Source organism: Staurois parvus, unplaced genomic scaffold (assembly GCF_062004578.1).
Source record: "Staurois parvus isolate SC_StPar_1 unplaced genomic scaffold, SC_StPar_1.0 ptg000235l, whole genome shotgun sequence".
NCBI classification, from domain to species: domain Eukaryota; kingdom Metazoa; phylum Chordata; class Amphibia; order Anura; family Ranidae; genus Staurois; species Staurois parvus.
Window position 1 is genome coordinate 1,811,903 of NW_028318031.1, and position 27,019 is coordinate 1,838,921.

Below are 27,019 nucleotides of genomic sequence, written 5' to 3' on the forward strand. Positions count from 1 at the left end.
CCAAAAGAAAGCTCTATTTGTGAGAAAAAAATGATACAAATTTCATATGGGTACAGTGTTGCATGACCGCGCAATTGTCAAACTGCGACTGCGCTGAGAGCTGAATATTAGTCTGGTAAAGAAGGGGGTATAAGTGCCCGGCAGGCAAGTGGTTAAAGGAAGACTGACAACAGGGGGCGGTTTCCTTTTATGTATCGCTTGCAGTGTACTTCGTGAAATGACTCGGGTCACGGGCAATAACTACGACACATTTGGCGGGAAATCAGCTGATCAGCCCAGACAGGGTACCGCTTCTAACACCTGTGTACCACATAACTTAATCCCGCCCACAACAGCGGCAACGTGATCGACCCCGCCCCCTTCAACCTGCGCGACCCGGAAGAGCTAGTGTGAAGCCGACAAGCGTATACCGGGGCTGAGTTAAAGCTCGTGTGGGTCAGCACTGTGGGAGGAGGGCATTGTGGTGAGTGAGCTGAAGGATAACAGGCTGCTACTTGGGGGAAGGAAGGAGCAGCTGGAACGGCTACATTGTTCTGTTGTGTCAGTACTTTTCTCTCTGCATGCCTATGGGTAGTATATTTATTGTGACAGGCAGTGGGGACTCCTTCATATTGTGTCAGTTGAGTTTCATAGTTCAATGTGGGCTCTACACCAGGAGGCATAACAAACACTAGTGTCCTGTCCACACCATAGATCTGCATGGAAGTGTGCTGTTTATGTCTAGGTTCACACCTAAGTGTTTTGCACGAACACACTACAGTCCATTTTACATGATTTCCTGTGGGGCACGTTCACATCTCTGCGCTTTTATTCTGTGTGATATTTGGAATGGGTCGGAATTTTTAAACACAAAATGTTGTATTTTGGTTCAATGGACTTTAATGGAGACGCTGCAGAAATGCATGTAGTGTGTTCTTGATGTGTTCTGTGTTTTTAATCTGCCCAGCAACAAGTTCACCAAAATAAAATACAAAATGCATTAAAAACATGTAAAAATGCAAAAAGCACTGCAGAAGTGGATCAAACACAAACTGCATGGGGCAAACCTAGACTAAAGCAGTATTAAGCTCTAAAGCAAACCTTTAGGCTAGGTTCACATCTGTGCGGGTGATGCTGCTGCGGATCCACATGGAAATCTGTGCAGCCGCACCGCCCGCACAGGGGAATGCGGACCCACGGGTGGGTGCCATTAGTTCAAATGGCATGCCACCCACACTGGAAAACGCAGCCGTACTGGGAACCGAGGTTCCTGTGTGGGCTGCGTTTTCAGAAGAAGTGCAGGGACTTCTTCCCTGCGTGTCACGGGTGTCCATTCAAATGAATGGACTCTTGTGCCCGTGCAAAATGCGGCCCGCATGGCCGCATATATGTGAACCAGGGCTTATATTGTACATATTACACCTTATCAATTCTCATATGTAATGGCTGCATTAGCTCTATTTTTTTTTTTTCTTTGTTGGTCTTGCAACATAAGCTGTTCTGCAAATGTAGGGATGATTATTTAAAACCTTTTATCCCAGAAGGAAAAGAAACATTTAAACTGTGTATAAAATGTGAGTTGGAGCATGGCTACAATTTGTTAGTGTATTTAAATCTGCTAGTACATCTTAAAACTCCCCTCCCCCAGACTGACAATGCTGCTGTCCAAAGATGGCCCTGTTCTCCTTCATCATGGGGGAGGTACTCTAATACAGGAGGTGTGTTACTAGCCAGATTACCAGGTGAAAACAGAGGGTACAAAGCTTAAAAATAACAAAAACCTAAATGCATCCACCACATCTTAGACATTTTGGGTCTTGACTTTAGTACTGCTTTAACCACTTTAAAGGATAAGGCACCAGAGGGGGACCCCCTTCTGCCACCTGTAAAAGCAATCCAGCAGCTAATTGGCTACTAGGATTGCTTTTAAGAGAGAAGGCATTGCCGGGTGAGTGAGGGCTCATGTACACAGGATGTTTGGAAAACTCTTCTGAACGATGGAAACTGACTGCTGGAAAACGTAGGTTAAAAAACATCTGTTTAGCCACTTTGCGTACCGCGTTTATGCGTGTTTGTGTTTAGAAGTGTTTTTTTAAGATCACCTCAGGAGACCTTCAAAAATGCACTGAAAAACAGTAAAACGTTAACTATTTCAGACATTGTGAGAGAAATAGAGCGAGCAGAACCAGAGAGATCAGTATGTGTTGAGATTGCCTGTCTTTTCTGGTTGTATTCACTATAGATCCCATCATGAGCATAATGTGGCACCTTCTACCATTTTTTTTTCCTTCGCAAAACCTGGAACTGACTGCGCTGGTGTACCGGGTCTGTTTTGAATACATGGAAAACGCTTTGCATTCATTTCTGATGTTGAAAAAAGGCTCTGGACAGCATCTGGATATGGAACAGTTAGCCGCGTTTGGTGTTTAAAACGCTGATAAAATCTACTGCTGAACACAAGTTTGGTGCATTAAAGACTGTAAATGACTGTGTACATTAACATATAGGAAAACATTAGGGAGAGTTCAGGGGCTGCTGAAAAAAACCCTGCAGAAAAGCTCCGGAATGTCAGTTTATAAGCTGCAGTGTACATGAGTCCTAAAAAAAATACCTGGTGGATGCTTGCAGCTGCAGGCATCATCCTGGTATAACCACTTCAGGACCGTGACTAACTTTTATGTTGTCTGGTCTAGAAGTGGTTAACTGCTTCCCAACCACCCTATAGCAAAAAAATACTTCTACAGGGTGGCATGGGTGTGCGAAATAATGTATTTATACACACGCGATTTCGCGTTTTTGGGTAGGGCATGCGTGCACTTCCCACGCCGCTATTCACGGCCACGGCTGTCAATCACTGGGTCCAGGCTGATGATCACTTGTCGACGCCCAGTGATTTCTGAGGATCTCCGACGGGGAGGAGAACTGTTTTGTTTACTAACAGTTCTCCCTGTCAGCTCGGGCACACTGCTTTTGGATGGCTGTACACAGCCATCCAAAGCAGTGTGATTACAGTGAAGGACTCAGACACCGCCCCCTAGTAAAACACTCCCAGCACACAGTTAACCCTTTCATCGCCCCTCATGTTAGCCTGTTCCTGCCCAGTGCCATTAGTACAGTGTCATTGCTTTTTCTTTAGCACTGATCACTGTATTGGTGTCACTGGGGATGTCGGTGACACCAAGTTAGTTTCCCCCCCCCAGTGTCAGGATGGCTGCCGCAGTTCCACTATAAGTCGCTGATCGCCTCCATTACTAGTGTAAAAAAAAAAAAAAATCCCAGTGTATATATACCGCATTTGTAAACACTATAACTTTCACATAAACCAATTAATTTACACGTATTGGAATTTTTTTTAGCAAAGACGTAGCAGAATATATTTTGGCATAAATTTATGACTAAATTTGATGTTTTAAATTTTTTTTACTGGTGACATGGTTAATAGCAAAACGTCAAAAATATTATTTCCTTTCTCAAAATTGTTGGTCCTGGTCAGGAAGGGGGTGGTAAATCCTCAGGAGGGCAAGTGGTTAAAGTAGAACCAATGGCTTTTAATGTACAGCATAAGCACACCACATAGCCAAACGGCTTTAGCAATAAGTTTGTATTAAGCTCTTAGATTGTAAGCTTGGAAGAGCAGGGCCCTCAAACCTCTCGTATATTGTTGTTACTGTATTGTCTCATGTACTGCCCACCACTATATTGTACAGCGCTGAGCAAACTTTTTGGCGCTATATAAACACTGTATAATAAGCATATACAATACATACTCATCTAGCAGGTACACAAAACAAAGTATGTCTAAGGTAGGAGGTTCTTGAGAGGTTTTTTTTTTTTTCTTCCCCTGCTCTTTTCACCAGGGACTTGCTCAGCTTTCCTTTTTTTACTCTTTTCTGGGTATTGCATTCCTGTATGTATTTCTGAACATTAGCACTCATACATTTTTAGAGTAGCTCATTGCACCTATCTGCATGAATGTTCTTTGCTGTTATTCAACAATGAAGTGTATGTTTTTGTTGTATTAGGGCTCTTGTACACTGCAGCTGATAAACTCACGTTTAGGAGCTGTTCAGCAGTTTTTTTTTCAGCAGCCCCTGAACTCACCCTATGTGTCCATGTACACCTTCATTTAGTCGTTTTACAGGCAGTTGAGTTTACAGTCGTGTTTTTTTAACACAAACTTGCGCTCAGACGTAGATGTTATCAGCGTTTCAAATGCGGCAAATCACGTTTATAAGCCTTGGCGGTTGAAATTTTTTTTAACTCTTCCAGTTCCCAATGCTGTCCAGAGCCTTTTTTCATCATGACAAATGCATGCAAAGCATTTTCAAGGTACTCAGATGGATAAAACACTTACCACAGGATGTTCCTACCAAGCTTGTCAGAGGTTGGAATGACCAATTCACACCTCAGACCTCTCCCACCTCTGGAAACAAAAGATATGTTAATGACCATTCACACCTCAAATTCCTCATGAAGACCCCCTGCCAGGGGGCCTTAATGACTCACTCCAGCAGACACCTTTCCCACCCTTGGAAACAAAAGAAATGTTAATGAGCAACTCACACCTAAACTAATTTCAACACAGTGTTGTCTCTGCTTCTACTGTGTGTATTTCTTTGAAACAGTCTGAAATGGTTAATAATTTACCACTTTTCAGTGCATTCTGGGCATTCCAAACAGCATAAACGCATTAAGCAAACACGGCTAGGTTTTTTAATCTACGTTTTCCAGCAGTCCGTTTCCATTGTTCAGAAATGTCCCGTGTACATGGGGCCTTATGCTTGATGTTAGATGACATACTTGGTTTTCTGTACCTGCTAGGTGATTGTATATATTGTATATGCGTAATACAAACTTATTGCTAAAGCAGTTTGGCTATGTGGTGTGCTTACTGTATACATTAAAAACTATTGTAGTATCAGATTGATACTGTTGAGAGGCTTGAGCACCCTAAATAATGATTAGCTGTTGTGTAGTCAATCGTGACTTTATTTTTAACCACTTGCCCTCCTGAGGCTTTACCCCCCCCACCAGGCCATTTTTTTGTTACGGTGCTGCGTGACTTTAACTGACAATTGTGCGGTCATGCAACGCCGCACCTAAATGAGATTTACATCTTCTTTTTTTTTTTTTTTTTCCCCCAACAAATTGAGCTTTCTTTCAGTGGTATTTGATCGCCTGTGCATTAAAATTTTGTGCACTATAAAAAAACCAACAATTTTGAGAGAAAAACAAGATTTTTGACTTTTTGCTATTGAACATGTCCAGTAAAACTAATTTAAAAGATTCAAATTTTGTCATAAATTTAGGCCAAAATGTATTCTACTACATGTCTTTGCTAGAAAAAAATAACAATACTTGTAGATTGGTTTATGTGAAAGTTATAGTGTTTACAAATGGCGGTATACTGGGATTTTTGTAATTTTTATTTTTACTGGTAATGGTGGTGATCAGCGACTTATAGCGGGACTGCGGCGGACGTTCTGACACTGGGGGAAACTGACTTGGTGTCGCTGACATCCCCAGTGACGCCAGTAGTGATCAGTGCTGAAAAAAAAGCACTTACACGGCACTAATGGCACTGGGCAGGAAGGGGTTAACATGAGAGGTGATCAAAAGGTTAGCTGTGTGCTGTTTTACACAGCTGTGTCCGTGTTCTTCACTGTAATTGCACTGCTTTGCATGGCTGTGCTGTGAACAGCCACCCAAAGCAGTGTGCACGAGCTGACAGCGAGAACTGTTTTGTTTACACAGTTCTCTTCCCCGTCGGAGATGCTCAGCAATCACTGGGCGCTGGCGAGTAATCACCTTCCGGGTGATTGACAGCCGCGAATGGCAGCGTGGGAGCCCCCCTACCTGTAAATGCAAAAATAACGTGTGTGTGTGTGTGTGTATGTATGTATATATATATATATTTTTTTTTTTCCTCAACTTGAGCTGTTAAGCCATCAAGTGGCTTGTGTAATAGCTGATCACATGTGCTGCCCTACGGCAACTGCAGCTCAAAGGCTAAGATGGCAGCTTCCTTGGATGTAAAGCCCTGATGGCTGTATGTGGCCCTTGGGGTCCTTGTAGACCTTATTCTGTGTCCTAATTGCTCTGTTATGGCAGTGATTTCTTTTCTTATGTAATGTCTCCAGAAGCATGTACAGTTGTGTTCAAAATAATAGTAGTCAGACATCACTAACCTGATCAATCACTGTTTTTGGTAGAAATGATATTTCTACATGGCAAATAATTTACTAGCAGGTGTAGTAGAGTAATAGAAATCCAACAGACCCAACAGTCATGACATGCATGCTGCTGATTCTGTGTAATTGAATCACTAATTGAAAGGGGCATGTTCAAAATCATAGCAGTGTGGAGTTCTATTAGTGAGGTCATTCATTCTTTGAAAAACAGGTGGCAATTATTGCCCTTATTTAAGGAAGGAAGGCAGCAAATGTTGTACATGCTGGTTACAGTGCATTTCTCTCTGAAATTCTGAGGAAAATGGGTCGTTCCAGACATTGTTCAGAAGAACAACGTACCTTGATTAAAAAGTTGATTGGATAGGGTAAAACATATAAAGAAGTACAGCGAATGATAGGCTGCTCAGCTAAAATGATCGCAAATGCTTTAAAATGGCAACCAAAACCTGAAAGACGTGGAAGAAAGCGAAAAACTACCATTCGAATGGATAGAAGAATAGCCAAAATGGCAAGGACTCAGCCAACAATCAGCTCCAGGAAGATCAAAGAAGGTGTAAAGTTACCTGTGAGTACTGTTACAATTAGAAGACGCCATGTGAAGCCAAGCTATCTGCAAGAAGCCCCCGCAAAGTCCCACTGTTGAAAAACAGACATGTGCTGAAGAGGTTACAATTTGCCAAAGAGCACATTGACTGGCCTAAAGAGAAATGGCGCAACATTTTGTGGACTGATGAAAGTAAGATTGTTCTTTTTGGGTCTAGTGGCCGAAGACAGTTTGTCAGACGACCCCCAAACACTGAATTCAAGCCACAGTACACTGTGAAGACAGTGAAGCATGGTTGCACCAGCATCATGATATGGGGATGTTTCTCATACTATGGTGTTGGGCCTATTTATCGCATACCAGGGATCATGGATCAGTTTGAATACATCAGAATACTTGAAGAGGTCATGCTGCCTTATGCTGAAGAGGAAATGCCCTTGAAATAGGTGTTCCAACAAGACAACGACCCCAAACACACCAGTAAACATGCAACATCTTGGTTCCAGACCAACAAGATTGACGTTATGGAGTGGCCAGCCCAATCCCCGGATCTTAATCCAATAGAAAACTTGCGGGGTGACATCAAAAATGCAGTTTCTGAGGCAAAACCAAGAAATAGAGAAGAACTGTGGAATTTAGTCCAAGCATCCTGGGTTGGAATACCTGTTCACAGGTGCCAGAAGTTGGTTGACTCCATGCAACACAGATGTACAGCAGTTCTCAGAAACAGTGCTTATACAACTAAATATTCATTAAGTGATTCAAAGGAAAGCAAAATCTTCAAACATTTTTCAGTTTATATAGTGAATGTTTGAGTTTGTAAAGAAGAATACAAACACTGCTATTTTTTGAACAGTCTAATATTCACTTTTCTTCAATTTTTTTTTAGAGGAACAACACAAATTTGATATATTTTTCTTCATGTTTTGATTTGATTTTGAATGTGTAGTGTTCCCAATGCATTTGTGTGTATGGAAATAAAAGCTATTAGAAGGATTTTGAGCTTTATTCACTTTTTTCAACACATTGATATTATTTTGAACACAACTGTACCTAATCTCCAATGACTCCTATAGCAGTCACTGACAATCTCTTGTATCATGTCAGCAGTCTGACACTGAATGTTCACTGGCTTTATGTGCAGCCCTTTGGTGATGTTGAGGCCATGCTTAAAACGATTGTAAAGGTAAAATTCTTTTTTCAAAAACATAACAAACATGTCTATACTTATCTGTGCAATGGAATTGCACAGAGCGGTGGCTGCAAACCTCTTCACGGGTCTCCCCGGCGGCGCTCCTGGCCCCTCCTCTGTCTAGTGGCATAAGAAGCCACTTCCCATGGGGGCACGTGTGTGTGTGTGTGCGCGCTAGTTTTTGAGCCCCGCTCTCTGGTCACTGGCTTTCATTGCCAGTGCTGGGAGCCAATGGTGCCTGATGCCCCAGCAAGACATGGAAGTGAGGGGAGAGAAGAGCTTCAGATGTGCACGGCGCTCGATCGAATTAGGGCTCAGGTAAGTTAAAAGAGGGGATGCTGATGCCTAAACATTTTTTTACCTTAATGCAAGGAATGCATTAAGGTAAAAAATGAGACTTTAGAACCACTCTATGGCCCCACCATATTAAGATAGTTGGCCCGCGCTACTGTAAAGGCTGGGAGCGGTTTGTTCTGCTTTAAGCCCTGGTTCACACATATGCGTGCTGCAATCTGTATTGTATTGCTATTTATGCATGTATTCTGTGTGAAAACTATTGCAGTTTCAGTGCAATTTTGGCTTCTGCCCTCTCCATAGGATTTTCTCACTCGTTTTCTCCTTAGCAAAAATGCACATGAATCAAATTTGTATCTGAATAGTTCTCTCCGAATCCCATTATACACTATGGGTTGCGAATTTGAATTGCAGCGTTACAAACTCGCACAAGACCCTTTTTTTCATCCGCTCTCAAAATGCACTGCATTTAGATCGCATGTATGTGAGCCACCTGTATAGGAACACATGCTATCTGGCCTGTAATATGATTCAGTGCCATTCAAAACACTTCCTGATTTGCATATGTGGTAACTAGGGCCAAGGGCCCGTTCACACCAGTGGGTGGGTGTTGTGCACTGTATGACATGCAGTTACTGATGTCCATTGTGTAGGGTGGTTCAATGCATTGTTCTCATGTATTTTATAAGTAGAGTAAGGTTAAAAAAAAAAACCTTGTCAGGTTATTTTGTTGCTATGGGTCCTGCTAGGGAGATTTCCCTTCACTTCCCGTCCTATAGACCTAACAGGAAGGGAGGACTTCTCCCTAAGTAAGAATAATTTTCTTATACAGTTGTCCCCATTTGGAAGTGTTCCTCTTATCTCCTATTTTGAGCACAACTCTAAAATTTTGTATTTTCTCTCTTGGTGACCATGTCCACCCAAGCAGTCATAGGGGGGGCAAAGGCAGCAATAAAAGCCCGACAGGACTGGCCAGCCTCTGCTCTATCCAAAAGTAAACTTTATCTACAGAAACTTTAAAGGGTGCAGGTTTTTGGGGCTGTCACCTTGGTACTGGCATCACTGCTTTAGTGAGTCGTTTGTCTGGAACAAAAATCGGGCAGTGAAGCCTAAAAGCGTCTGACCTGTTCCAGTTTGGTGACTCGCCTAGAAATGTCAAAATAACAGCACTTGAAGCTGCCCTTTGGAAAAACCCTTGCATTGTGCATATGTTTGTGTGGGGTAGTTAGAATCCTTGTTAGGCATTTACTGCTGTATGTGTCAATGCTAGGTAGATTAACTTTCTTTTTGTTCTGTTACCACTGTGAGTGGGACTGAAAGTGAGGGAAAATCCCAAATGTTAGGTTTGCATCAGAACAGGAACAGTTTGGGAATGGCAGGTTGAAGGATCCTTAAGGGCCTGTTCACACTATATCGGAGAGCTGCATCTTTCTGTGGAAAGGAATGCAAGGACGCAGAGAAAACAACGGTTTTCTGTGTCCCGTTCACACTTCCCCATAGCTGTCACCTGCTGAATGGAAGACTGCAACAGTGCTCCTCAGGTGAACACAGCCAAAATGCACAAAAAACTCCTTCAGCTGTGGACCGGAGGGGGTATTTGGTGAAGGGGCAATTAGAAGAAGTAATCCTCTGTATCACCCGCTATATGGCTGCTGAAAGTTGGCTTGGTCTCCCCTCCTGCTGCTTTCAGCTGCTGTACAGAGAGGTGATTGGTTTCTTTAATTCTGGGGAAGTGCATGGCGGCCGTTTTCTTGTAGCCATGTGGTGGTGGCCATCTTGCCAATGATTCTCCTCTTGGCTGGATACAGGTGCGGCTCCTGGGACAGGAGGGTGCACTTTCTGAAGCACGGTTGGCACAGCAGCATCCACAGCTGACTCACTGACCACATTCACAGGCAGCATTGATGTTAGCTCCCACAGTGTTCCCCCTTGTGGTTGGATGGTGGTGAGTCCTCCCTGGGGTCCCTCTCTTCTGTAGTTGGCCTGCAGGGGGGGGGGGTTTTGTTTTTCCCCTTCCCCCTTGGTGTCCTGATTTTTAGCTGGGCCTTGCCGAACGGCATAGGCTGTATGGAGTCTTGGGTGCATGCTTCCCCTCCTGATACTCTTATGGAGGAGGCAGGTGCCATAGAGTTCTCTTCCCCCTAAACAATGCTGTTGGTGGTTTTAGGTTCCTCTCCCAGGTGGAGGCACCCTTTGGGCTCAAGGTGAGCAGAAAGCATCCTGCACCATCAGCTGCATCTTTGGATGTTTTTGGAGTTGGGTTCTTCTGCCATGTGCTCTGTTTTCTGCAGGCCCTGCAAATGCCTCACCCGATTCCTTGGACAGCAAGGTAGAGTCCTCTGCTTCTGTAATTGCACAGGAGAAAGGGCTGGTGACGGAACTGAATGACGTCTAAAATGGAGGACTCTGCTGGGACAGCGACTTTAAGTTTTTATTTACGAAGACTGGAAACGGGCAAAACGTCCCTTTATGGTTCTGATGCACTTTGTGTTATGTAACCCTTTGTGGAGGCCCTTCTGAAGTATTGGACCTTTACTCCTTTGAAGGATCCATTGATTTTGAGGCTGAATAAAGCTGCCGGGATACCTGTGGAGTAATCTCCATCTTTTAAGGATCCTGCATATTGCTGGGCAGAATCTGTTGCCTGTTCTGCTTATCAATGTAGGGTCAGTGTTGCCACCTGTGTTGGTCATGGCAATAATGTCTCAGATACTTGCTGAATTGGCCATGGTTCTGCAGCTATGTTTTTCTACGGGGCGGACCAGTTAGTCCAGGGCCTGAAGTATGTTTGTTATGCATCCTTGGATGCTGCTCTGCTCCTTCCAAGCTTTCCATCTCGGCGGTGGTTCTTTGGGTGCTTTGGCTCAAATACTGGTCTGCTGACCAGAGTTTAAAAAAAAAAAAAAAAGTTTTGTTGGATCTGCCATTCCAGGGAGAATGTCTTTTCGGTGCTACCTTTAATGACCACTTCAAGAGCCTTGTGGAGGGCAAGAGTATCTTCCTCCCACAGGCCAAGAAGGGGATATAACTGTCTTAAGTCTGGGCTTTCCTTGCCCACAAGAGGTTTCCCTGGCCCTCTGACAAGGACTCCAAGTTTAAGACCCCTGCAGGTAGTGCCAAGCACTCCTGGATGCACTAGTCCACCAAGCCTGCAGACAAGTCCTCTTCAGTCTGAAGGTTTGCCTCCACCTCTTTCCAGGATGGGGGATCACCTTTGCTGCTTCTTGGGCCCATAGACTTCCCTCATTCCAGGCGCGTGGGTCAGCAAACTGGTTGTGTCCAGCTACAGGATGGAATTTTTCTTACCCACCAGAGAAATTTTCTCTTCAATCTTTGCCTTCTGCCATCATTCCTTTTGGGCCCTGGGAGGTGCAGGATCTGCTTCACCAGGGAGCAATAGTCCCTGTGTCTGAGCCAGAACGGGTCTAGGGGTTTTTACGCCAACCTATTTACAGTTCCAAAAAAGAACAGGGTTTGCATGATTTTGGACACCTATGACCTTGATTTGCTTTGTGTGGGTGCAAAAAATCAAGATGAAATCCATCCGTTTGGCTTCTCTTCAGGCGGATTTTCTGGAGTCCTTGGACATCAAGGATGCATACCTGCTCTTTCCCATCTACAACGGACAGCAGTGGTTACTTTGCTTGCAGTAGGGAGGCAAATTATTGTTTTGTGGTGCTCCCCTTCAAGTCTACCTCAGTCCGTCTGGGTGTTCTCCAAGGTGCTGGCCCCAGTCTGGAATTGCTGAGACGAAGGATTGCCGTGGCAGGTTATCTGAACAACCCGCTTCTGTTGGCGAACTTCCAGGCTTCACCGACTGATGACATAGTGATAACGATGCACACCCTGCAGGAATTCGTATGGTTCCTGAACCTTAAGCAGTCTGCCCTGTTTCCAAGCAGGACGCTGGAGTGTTTGGGCCTGAGTTTTGACTCGATGGTATTTGCCATGGTATTTTTCCCGGGCGGATGAGCGTCTGACTGCACTTCAACTACTCTTGCCCCGCAAGCAGTCCTCCCTGTGGTCTTGCTCATGGGCTCTGGGGCTTATGGTGTCCACTTCCAAGGTGGTCCATATGCGTAGTTCTGTACGAGATTTCTGCATCCTGTTGACATCAGAAATATCTCCTGGACAACAAGATTCGTTTGGGACAGTCGATAAGGGCCTCCCTATGCTGGTGGCTCTGGTCTTCTACCCTACTGGCTGGGAAGTCCTTTTCTCCTCCACTAGATGGTAGTCATGATGGATGCCAGCCTGTCCAGCTGCGAAGGTTTCCTGGGTTTGAGATTGGCATTAGATCACTGGACTCGAAAGGATGCTCGGCTACTGTGTCCCATCATCCTGGGACTGCAGCAATCAGGCTGTCTTTGGCACACTGGACAGTTTTTCTGGGGGTTCCCGGTCAGAAGACAATTGGACAATGCCACAGCGGTGGCCTATGTCAACCTCCTAAGGTGGAATGGGCAGTGTGGTGATAGAGCTGGAGGCATCCTGCACTTTACAGTGGGTGTAACAGCACGTTCTGGCTCTCTGCACATCTCAAGTGTCATGAATTGGCAGGCAGCTTGCCTCAGTCGCCAGACGATAATTCGGGGGTAGTGGTCCTTACACCTGGTCATGTTTGATCACATCTGCCTATGATGGGGGATCCTGAATGTGGATCTTTTGGCATCCCACCTCAACAGGAAGGTTCTGAGGTTTGTGGCGAGAGCGGTGGACATCCTGGCTGATGCAGTGGATGTGCTGGTGACAGTGGGACCAGTGTTGTCTCATTTATACCTTTCTAACTCTCAAGGTGCTACTTTGCCTGCTGTACAGGATAGGGGCCAAAGGAATTCCTGTCCTTCTGGTAGCTCCAGACTGGTCTTTGTCCGCATTATGCTGACATGGTGTGGCTGGTCACTGGTGATTGGTTGGACCTCCTGTCACAGGGTCCAGTCTACCAACCTGCTTTACCATCTCTGGCTTGGGCGATATGGCTTTGAAGAATAGTGGGTTGTTTGGTGATTCGTACAAAGCTGGCGTCACGTAAGTCTATCTCTCGGAAGATATTCTTCCACCTGGAAGCTTTATATTGCCTGGTGCAAGGCTCTGGATGTCTGTCCATGTTCCTTCTCTGTGGCTCAGGTTTTGGCCTCTAACAGGGTATTGCACAACAGTTTGCCTTAAGTACTAGAGCAGGTTTCTTCCCTTGCATCTTCACAGGGGTGATATGTGCCTTCTGGGCTTTTAGGCCTCAGGTGTCTGTGTCTGATTTGCATGGTGGCTTCTGGGTCATCTGTATACACTTGTAAAACATTTTATAAGGTGATGTGATTACATCTTCAGATACGTGTTTTGGCTGCATGGATTTGCAGGCCGCTGTTAAATTCCTTGTTTTTGGTATGCCCACCCCTTGAGGTACTGCTTCAAGATGTCCTTGTGTCCATCAACGAATGTAAGAAAATGAGATTTTTGTTACGCCTTGTGAAATCCCGTTCTCTGAGTTCATTTATGGACACAGCACCCCTGTGTGGTTTGAGTTTGTACTTCTGTCATTTCTTTGTGACTAACTGGCTTCCCTATTGCAGAAAGGGGGTTTATTCCAGCTAGGACTGCCCAAAAGTGGTGCAGCGTTTTTTCTTCCTAGTGTCCTCCTGTAGGTGGCACTATAAACTCTGGTCAAAAACCAAAAGGGCTGTGTCCCCCCAATGAACTCCACAAGAGGGATTTTAAGTCTCTTGATCTATGCATCAGACCCACATGGTTTGTATACTCTGGAATGCGCAGAGAAATCATTGAAGTTAAAAAGCTACCTGCATGCCCATATGCAACACCTGTGCAGCCTGGGCGTCTGAAGACATACATCCGTGTGACTGAGGCCTCTGTTGTCCACCATGCTGTCACTATTTGAGGGATCTGTTGGTAGCTCTCATTAGATTGTTGTGGGGAAAACTAGACCGCATTTATACGCTATAAATGAAGGTAGGTTGTAAAGGCAAACTATAATTTTGCAGTCCTGTAAGGTGACTTTGCTTTCTCCTAGTAACTCCTTCAGGAATTGTCCCAGAGTATCTGCCTGTCATTTATTTTGGTATCATTTTGGTGTTTCTTGCATGAATGGAGGGGGTTGTTCATGTGAATAATTTTATTCTGGGGTATTTTCTTTTTCCTGCAGGAGGAAAAAAACATCCCTGAATTTTTACTGCCTTCAAGGATTTCTGGAAAAAAGTCGAAAGGTAAGGGTAATTTGCAATTTAAAACTTTTTTTTTTTTTAATTTTTTTTTTTTTTTTTTTTTTGAGGACCCCAATCTCCTGCAAAAGTTTTTAACCAGAAGCAAATCAATGAATTCTAAACTTTCTCAGAAGTGCCTCAAACTGATACTCATACAGCAATGGACCAAAACGTCATCGGGTGTAGTGGTAAAATAATGAATGGAACTGTAAAGGGTGTAGACTTAATGGCAGATTATGACCAGCACAACACAACAAACGTGGTTTCCACCCAAAAGTTTCTGGGCTCTTTTTCAGGCAGCAGTATTTGTTCCAAAGAACAAACACAATGTTATATAGAAGAATATTGAAATCCAAAGCTCTCCACGTCTGCCTCCCCACTTCCCAACTCATTTTTCAGTACTAATTAGAGCACCAAAATGATTCCTTCTGACGCACACCTGTTTTTTTTCTGCCATTAACCCCCCCCCCCTTCACATACTCTTTACAGACTTGTGGGGGACTATACCTTGTCTTGGTTAGGTTGTGCCTACCCAAGTTCGGGGGTATGCGTGTTTTTTTTTTTCTCCCCCCTTCCAGGATCCTGCCAATCCAGGTACCAACTGCAAAATGCACAGTATTTAAAACCACGTTGTGCAGTCTCACAACTGCAAGCTTACCTTCTAGACACATGTTTCAAACCAGACTAAATTGAGGCCTGGGTGTCCCGAATTTCTTGGGATACTACCAAGCCACACAGCTTACTCAATGACTGACTTTTTTTTTGGGAGGAAAGAACGATCTATGGTCTGTACATGATCTACTGTAGTTATACCCATCAGGCAGGAACTTCCTCTCCAATCCTATAACACAGCATACTTTGTGGATATGGGACTCTCAGGAAGCCTACTCTCTCCAAACCTGCCCTTATGTATTATATGCAACCCATCACTTTTAGGCACTAGATTGACTCTGCTTCCGCACATCAAACACTATAAAATCCATCCTTGATTGCCAAAAAACCCACCTTTTACCTAAACTTTCTGAACTGTTTTGCTGCCTACAGGTCAAACATTTTCTCTTATCCACTGTTCAGTTGTGAAATGAAAAGGCCATCATTCACCCCATTGGAATCCAAATAAAAAAAATAATCCTTCTCTATTGCTCATTTCCTTTCTAAACAATATTTTATATCCAATCATATATCACTCTCTATATTATATTAGAAGATGAGAACAGAATCTTGGTATGAAATTGTAAAAGGAGGAAATGGACCAAATCTAGAATATCAAGTCGTCGTTTTTGTGGACACAATGCCCCACATCTGGTGGACCTGTAGAGTGGTGTCGATTTTGTAGTCACAGGTATAGGGAATCTTTTGCACACCCCTGCTACACTAAGCCGCACTACCTGACTGCCATGAAACTATAGCAAAAGCTTGGCTATATGACAACTTACTACTAATCTGAGATTATCTTGGATGCAAGAGATCAATAAAAAAAAATTTACAGCTAAACTTAAGTGGTTGTAAAGGCTAAAGGTCTTTTACTGTAATGTATTCTTTGCATTTGAGTAAAAAAAAAACTCATGTTCAGCTCTTTACTCCCCCCCACCAGCTTCTCTCGAATACTTAACTGAGCCCGATCTCGACCCAGCAGTGTGCCTGAGAGCAGCAACGCTGCTCCTTCTCCTCACAGGGCTCTGTTAGAGCAGCAAGAGTAATTGGCTCCTGCTTCTGTCAATCAGATCATGTGACAAGGTGGGGCCAAGCCACACTGTGTCATTAGATGCACACGGCCTGGCTCGGGATTGAGCCTGCATGTGTGGTACCATAAAAAAATATTTTTCCTTCAGTTGCACAAGAAAAGAAGTCCAGAGCACCCAAAAGAGGAGGATGCCTTCTTTGTGTAAAACTATTGCACAGAGCAGGTAAGAATGTCATTACATAAACTATTCAGACCACTTTTGGCTTTTCTCAATTTTGTTATGTTGCAGTCTTTTTACAGTTTTTTTTTATATTTTTTTTTTTAATATACACTTATTACCCCATAATGACAAAGTGAAAAGAGAATTTTATGAAATGTTTGCAAATGTATGAAAAAAAAACTGAAATATCACATTGGCATTTAGCTACGGTGCCTCCCATTTCTCGATCATTCATGAGATGTTTCTACACCTTGATTGGAGTCCACCTGTGGTAAATGAAATTGACGTGATTTGGACAGGCACAAAAAGCCTCAGAGCTGACAATGTGTACTGTATCAGAGCAAAAGCCATGAAGTCAAAGAAACTGCCTGCAGAGCTCACAGGATTATTGCATTGCAGAGATCCAGTAAAGGCTACAAAAAAAATCTGCTGCATTGAAGGTTCCCAAGAGACCAGTGGCTTCCATAATTCTCAAATAGAGTCCTGGTTGTGCCAAACTTCTAAGAACTAGAAGTCACTTGGCCAAACTGAGCAATCGGGAGAGAGAGGCCTTGGTAAGAGAGATGACCAAGAACCTGATGGTCACACTGACTGCCACTTTTCCACAAAGGAAGTCTGGGGCTTAAAGTTCCAGAAGGGCAATCATCACTGCATCTCTTCACTTATCTGGGCATTCTGGCAGAGTGGCTAGACGGAAGCTGTTCCTCAGTGCAAAACACATGAAAGCCTGCTTGGAGTTTAAAAAAAGCACCTGAAAGACTCCGACTGTGATGAGCAAGATTCTTTGGTTTGATGAAACCTTGAACTTTTTGGCCTCAATTCTAAATTATGTCTGTTGGAAACCAAGCACCGCTCATCACTTGCCCGATACCATTCCAACAGTGAAGCATGGTGGTAGCTACATCATGCTGTGGGTGTGTGTTTCAATAGCAGGGGTATCAAAATTTTTAAGCTACTTGTCCAAGGGACTAAATCGGGGTCCCAATGTACTTGTCCCTCTTGACAATACTGTTCCCAATAAAGAAATCTTAAGGTGTTTTTTTTTTATTTTTTTTATTTTTTTTGTCAGAGGTGCTTTTAGGATTTTCTGGGGCTTTTAAAAACAAAAGGGACTTTATAGTGACTTAAACTTTTGATGTTTTAAATATTGCGCTGAAAATGCTTGGATGCTTGGTACTAGCGCATGCTGAGCAGCCAAATCAAGCTTTGTTCTCTGCTCTGTAAGGGCCTGTTCACACCTGGGCGGTTTGGGATTGGAATCGCTGCTATATATATTTATTAGCACCTAAAACTCGCAAATTGCATCACGTGAAGCTTGCGGCCCAAAAAAAGCAGGAGCATCTTTTTGGCAACAAGCTTCACGCTATATCGCATGCGACAGTCACAGCAAAACTGCAGCACGTCTTAGGTGCCATTGAAAATAATGCCACCTGAACCTACAGAATTGAAGCAATTCTGCCAGGATCCCAAAACTCCCAGGTGTGAATGGAGCCACCCTGGTTCACACATGCGATTGTGGATGCGTTTCATTTCCATCAAACAATGGGGCATCCTCTCGTTCCTAACACATTACCCAGTCCATATCCGTATAGATATCCGACATGATATATTTTTCCCAGTTGAGATCTGATGTGTTTTCAAAGTGTTCCTTTAATTTTGAGGTTTGTGTCTACTGTATATTGCCAGCTGCATATTACTTCTGAGCTGTGTTGCTTCAATGTTGATAAAGCAGTGCAACCATTTGTGTCTAACAGGAACAATAGGAGCAGGGCAAGGAACAGGAGCATTAATCAACACACAGGCTGGGCCTTGGCCACTTGCAACCAGCCTGTATATAAACTTAAACTGTCAGTGCACACTCCACAGCAATGCCCCTGTACTGGTGATGTCACCTCCTACCTATATTGGCCTCTTTTGGTTGGAAACCGCCAATCCTTTCTTCAGAAAGGCTGGTCAGGGGACACTGCTCCTTTTTATATACTCTCCTTTTCACTCCATCCACTAATTAACTCTTCACTGCCCAAATGACATATGTTTTAATAAAATTTAGATAAAAGTAGACTTGGTGATAAGGTGAGGGAATTTTTCTTTCGAAAATGTGTGTGTGTATATGTTTTCATTCTATAAACGTGGATGATAAAATCTGTCTCTGGGAAAACTGGGACCCACTACTATAAGCTGAAATGCTAGCCACTTGGCCACTGCACTGCCCATACATGCAATTCTAAACACTGCTACATAGCTTAGTCTGTAGAAACTGATAAGTCTCAATATTGGTCTGTCCATGGGGGATCTTCCTGTTAATTGAAAACAAACAATTCAATGTCCAGATTCTGAGCAATAGTGTTCAATTCAAAAATTCACTTTGATTCACATCTGGATCTTTGGTCTGCTCCTCTCCAGTCGGGCTTTACTACCTTTAACACCCAAAATGTGGTGCCTTTCAAACTCAAATTATGGTACTCGCTGTAATGCCTGGGGAGGGGGGAGGGGATGTTTATAATTTTCTAATATTTTACAAAAATGCTCTCTCATCCGGGTTCTCAGTTCCCTTTTAGTACGCCTTCTATAGAGTTTTTGACATGGGCATTTAACTGCATAATTCACACCTTTTGGGTGCACAGGTAATAAGGCTCTTCAAGGTGTGTGCCTGCTAATCTCCAGAGTTCACAATCCTTCTTTTTCTTGGTGTTTTTGACAAGCCATGCATGATGATACCAGTGGTGTGTATGTGACCCTCCTTTTTCAAGTGGCATAGAATTGTAGTACTCGTAAGATGTCCAGAACGCGACCCCCCCCCCCCTTTTTTCAGTCATCGAGTTCCCCGACCTTCCCTTACATCACAGTGCACCACCCTTACCTTTTGCTTCTGGCGGTGGAGTTTGGTAGCACTGCAGTGGTTGTAGGAGGACCATATGAGGGCTGGGGGTCAGCTGAATGCTGAGACCAGTTGGTGCTGTGGCTGTACATAGAGGAGCAGGATCTGCAGGAGTTTGTCTTCCTTGCTGCTGCTGTTGAGTGATTTGGGGGAGGGGTTTGCAGAGTTGAGCTGCGGAAGAGTTCTGTCCTCTCTGCTGGTGAGACTAGGTGGCGATGAGGAGGTGCTGCAGGATAGGTGTGAGGGCCATATGAAATGTTCTGGTGAGCTGGATTTGGCCCGTCGGTATTGTTTGACACATGTAGCATATATTAGATTGATATCTTTACTAATATCAGATTGTGTTAGGGAGATCAGAACAGGCATGTAAATATCTGGTATAGAACAAACAACGCACAAGCATTGTACAATTCCTTCAAAATAAAAAACCTTTATTAAATATTTTTTGGTACTCCAAAAATTTATTTTATAGACTTGCCATATCACATAAATTGATATCCAAGAACAGACCTGTTCAACTCACTGCACAGAAGAAATCCCTGTAGTGGGATCTGTTGAGCATGCAGCTCCTGTCTAGCATGCATTTCTACTGACCTGTTTTAAGGTCTGATCTTCTTCATCAAAGCAAATGTTTGGCATGTGTCTATTTTTCTGGCAACCCACCTGTTAACGGGAATGGCCAGAAGGCTGAAGCTGGAAGTGCGTAATGGGATTTGCCTACCCTAGCACACTGAGCATGCTCAGGGTGTGACATAGTCTATCAGTTGGTAGAAGTGGGCCACGACAGCCGAAGGTGGAAAATATAAAAACGAACTGACAAGCAGTAAACATGGTAGCATATAGGAGGACACTTGGCAGCAATAAAGGGCAACATGTACAGAATATAGGGAAAGTTAGAAGCAAGTCAGCATAAGAGATGGTACTCAACATGTCTACTTCAAGTTGAAAAGGCAAAGCAGGACATGTTAAAAAGGGGTACTCCTACAAAACAACAAACGTGTGGGGTTTTTCTCTAAACAGGAACAGAACACTAGCCCATTAAAAAGGGTGTTCTTAACATGTCTTGCTTCCTTCTTTATCCTGAATCTGATATTAAAGGGGTACTCCTAAAAGGTAAGAAGCAAAATGTTTTAAACAAGCACAGGACAGCAGTACATTTATAAAGGGAAAACCTCCTCCAATAAATCGCAGTCTGTTAAAAATGACACGTGAGAAACACTGGGTAACATAGCAAAGGCATGATCATGGAGGGAACTGGGCCAGTCAACATGCACCCTAAAAAGCAAAAGGAGATTTCAAGCCATGAGATGACAAAGTATTAAGTGTATCCAAAGGACCTCCCTCTGCAGCAGCAATTTCACCCTTCAACAAAGTGGTGGCAGTCTGCACACAGACTCCCTGTAAATGTAATGACAGGAGTAAAAGATGGCTTCAGCTCCTGTTCTCCGCCTGTAGAGAACGCCTAATCTCAATGAAACGTAGCAACGTTACACATCCCAGTAGGCAGTGGCTGATTTATCTAAATGTGCATTGATTGGGAAGGGAGAGGAAGCGGAGGAGGTGAAGTCCATTCCATGGGCGAGGGTCTGCTTTTATAGTATTGTGATCAGTGTTTTTGGTTAATGACGGTCATGTACTTTGTTGTATAAACCTCCACTATAAAGGTTTTTGAATTCTCCAGGTTAAAGATGATCCCTGTAAACAGGAGATTCCCTTTCAGATATTGAAGATGTCTTCAATAGATCTTCACATTAATCTGACATTTCTGAAAAGTCTCAGAAGAATATTGAGGAAATTTATAGAAATTGGAGCAGCCCAAATCTGGAGCAGCTGTGCATGGCAACCAGTCAGCTTCTAGCTGTCATTTTCAAAGCTTAACTGAACTTACTGATGATAGTTGACTGGTTTCCATGCACAGCTCCTCCAGATTCTGTGTGTTCCAGTTTTGATGTCTCCTGTACTGTTTTTAACCCTAGGTTCACATCTGTGCGGGTTGTGCTGATGCGGATCCGCACGAAAGTCTGTGCAGCCGCACCATCCGTACAGAGAAATGTGGATGGGCACCATTAGTTCTAATGGCACGCCGCCCGCACTGGGAACCGAGGTAACCGTGTGGGCTGCGTTTTCCAAAGAAGTGCAGGGACTTCTTCCCTGTGTGTCACTGGCATGGAAGTCCATTCAAATGAATGGGCTCTCGTGCCCGTGCAAAACACAGCCCGCATGGTCGCATATATGTGAACCAGGGGTAAAGGTAACCCATAAACAAGTTGGCAATTGATTGGGAAGCAGAACTGTCCATGGCCATACTTCAATCTACTTAAACACTTGTGTTAAATTATTTTTTTTTTCAAATTTTCCATGACATGTTCAAGCCTTTCCAGCTGGGTAGCCTGAATCCCAAAAAATGCTGAACTGCTTTCAGGCCACAAGTGTTCAGTACAAAAAAGGATATGTCCACAGCAGCTAAAATAGTGTTGCAACCTGGATCCTCAATTCACTGTGAAAAGGGGATAAGATGTAGACCGAAAGATTAAACTTAGCATTTTATGCAAGTCCCAACTACTTTGTCGACATGCCCTGGGTTTCCCTGAAGTGGAACGTGTTAAGTACCACTTTTACTATGCTTGTTTTATTCCTTTTGCTGCCAGAGCCATTTCTGCCTTTTTTGTATACATTAAAGTTTTTATTTTACTCCTGAAAATTAAAACCCTAAAATATTTCTCTTCTCGGAGCCGAGATCCCTGGGGAATAAAGTGGTGGTTGTGTTGTCTCTCTTAGGCCCAGATACACAGGCTGCTGTAACCTTTCACACCTTCTCGTTTCATCATACCCCTCTAGGAACAGAGAAACGTGCAAAATAAAAATGTTGTCCTGTTCACAATGGCACAAAGGAACAATCTATGAATATCTTTTTCTCCAAAGATCACAAAACTCTATCCTACAGAAACTGAGTTTGGCTGTGAAATTGATGGTGAATTCAACTGTATTTTTTTTAAAAAAAAATGTTTTTTACGACAAGGTATCCTTACCTTTTAAAGATCCTATACATATAAAATGTGAAACACTCAAGCTCTTTTTAGGTTGGCAGGCCTAGCTCTGCAGCCAGCAATCTCTGCTTTGTCTGTTAAACCATAGCTACCTGGAACATGTGCAACTAACAAGATCCTATTTTTCAGGATCCTGCTTTACCAGAGCTCCTTCAGTGGTTTCTCACTCTTAATTTTCCGTTACTGCTTTACAAGTGCGCATGACACAATCTTTCGGGATGGCTTTGCCTTCTATCCACATACGTTGACGTTTATGGCCCCCCCAATCACTTAGGGTTTCCAGTTGGTTTACAACAGGTCTAAACAAGTCAAGAAGTATAAGACTTGACAAGTCTATGCCTCTTTCTCTTAAGGAGTGAAAAGGGAGTAAAGAGTGGGATAATGAATCTGTGTGCTCTTATAGCTCAAGCGACCCTAACCTGGCTTTTCAGCAACAACTCCGAAAACTATTTTATGTAGCATTAACATCTCTACTTGCTCCCCCCCCCCCCCCCCCCATTTTTAAAAAAAATACTTTCTGATCTGTGAGCACAAGCAGAACCATGGATCACCATATTTTAGCGATTATACCTAAGCCCCAGGGTCTCTGGATCTTATGTCCACAAGAACCATTTACTGCATTCATGTTTTTTTTCTAACAAACTACTCAAGTCCATTTGGCTACTTCTTATAGCTAGGTTAACCTATAGCGTTCTATTTCTTCTTGCGTTTCACTGGGATGGAGATACTTTTTTTTACAGAAACAGACCTCTCCTCCCTGTCATGGTTACTGTGTCTCCAGGACTGCCACGGATTTGGGATTCCAGGAAGGACCTTACTGCCTCAAAGGTCTCAAAAGGTTTCGCAAGGCCTCCTCCTGCCCTCACACTTGTGCCATTTTATGAGGCTTGTTTTTGCTCCTTTTTCGATCAGAGACCGCTGATCACTCAGTTCTCTCCTCCGCTCTGAGCAGAGAGCTGTGACTGTCAGTCTCTTGCTCTCTGTGCCTCCAGCGCTCATTGGAGCTGGACTGTGGAGGAGACAGGATGGGCGGCTCAGGCTCTCAGCAGATTGCTGGGAGGCTAAGCCGGGTGCTGGTCCAGAAGCTGGATCCTGACCATATGGTTGGTATCTCTTCAGAACCTGGCCTGGCTCAGTGATGCCAGCAGACAGTGAGCTTTAGCCTTCTGTTTGCTTAAAATGGGTCTCAGGAGTACAGAACTTACTGCACTCATGTGATTTATAGAAGTGTGTCACCTTTTTTGAACTATATTTATTTTATTCCCCCCCCCACGTCTACCAGTCTACCTTCTCCCTCCCTGTTCTGCAAACAAACCTCTTCTCTGTGCAGTGCACTCTGTATCACATTGTTTTCTGGTTGCACTCCTAAGTGGTTTGCCATGCTGATAGATCCCATATCAACACGATGAGATGCGAGGATCTCTTCTGCTCTATTGTCTTCTGACACGGGACTCCTACAGAATATGCTTGGCATTGTGAGGTTGGATTAGTTAACCCATAGAAAACATAAAAAATGGTAAATTTTAAAATAAGTATTGAACATGTCACCTTTTTTTTGGGTAAATAGATTTCTAAAGGTGCTATTGACATGAAGTCTTGAGAGCTCTTTGCTTTTAGCTATCATGAGATGTTTCTTGTGTGACAACTTGGTAATGAGAAGGACTCCTCTGATCTAGTGGGCAAATGCATTAAGGGCATGGCTGGCGTGACACAATCCATACACAGGATTACACGGGTGGTCAAAGCGGTGTCCTTTTTCCTCTTCCCAATTGCAAGTTACTGGACTTTGATGCGGACACTTTTCCCCTGTATATGCTAGTGAGGTGGTGTGTGTGTGTTTTTTTTTTTTTTTTTTTTTTTATATTAAGTCCGCTTTTGAGCAGCACCAAGATACTTTATTCACCAGTTTACCTTGGTATTGAGACCTTTTTATAGGCCATCAGTTGATACTGAACCAGCTGATATTAATTTACACTGACAAGGGGCAGGATTGCTTTCTGATAACTGACAGATTTCACCTGGTGTTTTGGCTTTCCATGCCTTTTTTTTTTTTTTTTTTTTTTTTTTTTTTTTTTTTTGCACCTCCCTTCCTTCATGTGTTCAATACTTTTTTTCGTGTCATTTCATTTTATTACACAACAATTTCTGAACTTATTTGTTTTGGTTTCTTGAAAAATAAGTGTCGGAAACGCACCCATGTGACTGCTCAAATAGCGGACAATAGGATGCGACTTGGCATATGATTTGCAAATCGCATGCCAAGTCTCACTCAATGTGACCGCTATTAGAGCGTTCATATTGGTGTGGTTCAAACATGGTCGGAGCCGCAACGATTTCTAAAGTAATGAGTACACTACTTTTCATGCGATTTGCAGAGAGATCTGTCAGATGTCTTGCAAATCTCACTTTAACCGGTTCCCGCCAGGCCTATGGCCAGATGGCGGCCGGGCGAGCACCTTGTTCCTCCGGGTGGACGCCATATGGCGTCCTTTCAGGCATGTGCAGTTTGCGTGCCCGCAGAGCCGCGCAGCAGTGTGATCTGTCACCGGCCGTGTACCTCGGACACGGCCGATGACAGATCTGTGTACCAGCCCCATGCCAGTACCATGTGACCTGCTGTGACCAATCACAGCAGGTCACATGACAGTTGTATACAATGGATGGCTTCCTTTCATGCCATCCATTGTAATACAAGTGTGGCTAGCTGTGAATGGTCACAGTGATCACATGCACAAGCTGGGCCAATCACAGCATTTCCGAAAAATTATGACAAATTACAACTTTAAAAAACTGGCCATGCCTGTTATGAAGACGTCAGACTGTCTACTTTGCAAAAAGGGGTCGTTTGTGGGATATCTGTACTGTTCTGACATTCTTGGACCTCAAATTAGATTGGCTGTCAGTAAGGATTGATCAATATTCAGATCTATACCATAGTTTGTGAACTCTATAACTTTCCTACAAACTAAATAATAAATACTAATTTTGGGTTATTTTCACCAAAGACATGTAGTAGAATACATCTTGGCCTAAATTTATGAAGAACAATTATTTGCAAACTTTTATAACAGAAACAAAGGAAAAACGTTTTTTTTTTCTTTTTTTTTTTTTTTTTAAATTTAGGAAAAAATAACCCCAGAGGTGATTAAATACCACCAAAAGAGAGCTCTAGTTGTGTGAAGAAAATTATAGTTTTAGTTTTGGGTACAATGTTGTATGACCGCATAATTGTCATTCAAAGTGAGAGCGCTGAAACCTGAAAATTGGGCTGGGCAGGAAGGGGGTCAAAGTGCCATGCATGGAAGTGGTTAAATCTGCATGTCCCCCAACTTTGAAATCATGCGACTTCACTGTAAGTTGCATGATGTGACCGATTTGTAAGTCGCACCACTTCAGAATCTGCTTTGATGTGACTGGGGTGGCCCCCAGTCACATCGGATGCGATTTTCATGACAGGCGACTTGCAAATCGTAGGTCAAGTGACACCCTGTTGTCCACTATAGGCCCCATTCACATCCAATCTGATTTTGAAATCGTGAGACTTCACTGTAAGTTGCCCGATTTCCAAATTGGATTAGATGTGACTGGTGTTGGCCACCGGTCACATCGGTGCAATTTGGCATGCGATTTGCAAGTTGCAGGGCATGCAAATCATGTGCAAAGTCACATCCAGGGTGCGCGATTTCAGGTGCGATTTGGGAATTGAAATTGTACCTGATATCAGATCTAGTGAATGTCTGCAGCACAGTTTCAAAAGTAGTTCTTGTCGAACGCTCTGCATTTTATAGTGATTTCACATAACTACATTAGAAATCGCAATGCAAAACACAATTGAAAACGCAATAACTCATTGGTAAATCTACAGAAAACATGGTGAAATTGCCAACAAAAAGAGCAATTTTAAATCACATCTAGTGTGAACCAAGCAGGCAATTCAACAAAGGTAATAAATCTTTGAAGGCATGCGGTATCTGCATGCTTGGATAAGGGTCTGTTATGAATTTGGGGGGGGGGGGGGGCGCGCCTGCCATTTTATTTTTTTTAAAGCTCTCTCGCTCGACAAACCCCCCCCCCCCCCCAAAAGGGGGCGGAGTACAAACCAGCATTATCAAATCAATCATTAGTCCAGGCCCTTATCTCACCCCATCATTTGACATTCACATAAGGTGCAGCTTTGAAGGTGTTTGAACAGACAAGGCCTCATTCTAATTCACATTCTAGGGATCATTTAGACAGAAAGCAAAGATGCTGCCACCAGCACATCTATTTTAAGGCAGCTGCCCAGGGAGAACATGCAACTTCATTGCTGTGGTTGGGATTTAAACCGACCCTAGCGCTGTGAGGCAGCAGTGCTAACAACTCATCCACAGAGCTGTGACACTAATCCAGCCTGTATTTCTGTGGTGTGAATCAATCCCAAGTCTCTGGGCAAGGCCAGTGTAACTAGCCAAATGCTGTATCTTAAATGTGACACAAATGCTGTGCTATGTTGCCAATTCAGATGTATGTTGGTTCTATGTATCCCAATACAAAGGATTGCAATACTAATACAGGCGTACCTCGGTTTACCAACGCCTCGGTTAACGTAATTTTCTGTATACGAATGAAAATCAATTGAAAATGCCTCGGTTTACAAATTTTTTTCATAATTTTTTTTGCAATATGAAGTGTATGTCGGTGCTGATTTTTTTAAATGCAATTGCCAGCTTTTTTTTTTTTTTTTTTTTTTTCCCCTCACTATAGTTCACAAACTTATATGTCACTTTCACCGGAGT

General features: G+C 43.3%; 1 protein-coding gene across 4 annotated transcripts in view; it reads left to right on the forward strand.

Moving 5' to 3' along the window:
* Nucleotides 1-320: 320 nt before the first annotated feature.
* Nucleotides 321-27,019, forward strand: part of DIS3L2 (DIS3 like 3'-5' exoribonuclease 2) — a 746,747-nt gene continuing 720,048 nt past the window's right edge. For 2 of the 4 annotated variants that reach the window (XM_089680085.1, XM_089680088.1), the window contains exons 1-2: nt 409-540; nt 14,358-14,418. The gene's annotated coding sequence lies outside the window, so the exon portion shown is untranslated. Of the gene's footprint in view, nt 541-14,357; nt 14,419-27,019 lie in introns of all 4 variants that reach the window. The other 2 variants (XM_089680086.1, XM_089680087.1) reach the window with 2 other exon arrangements.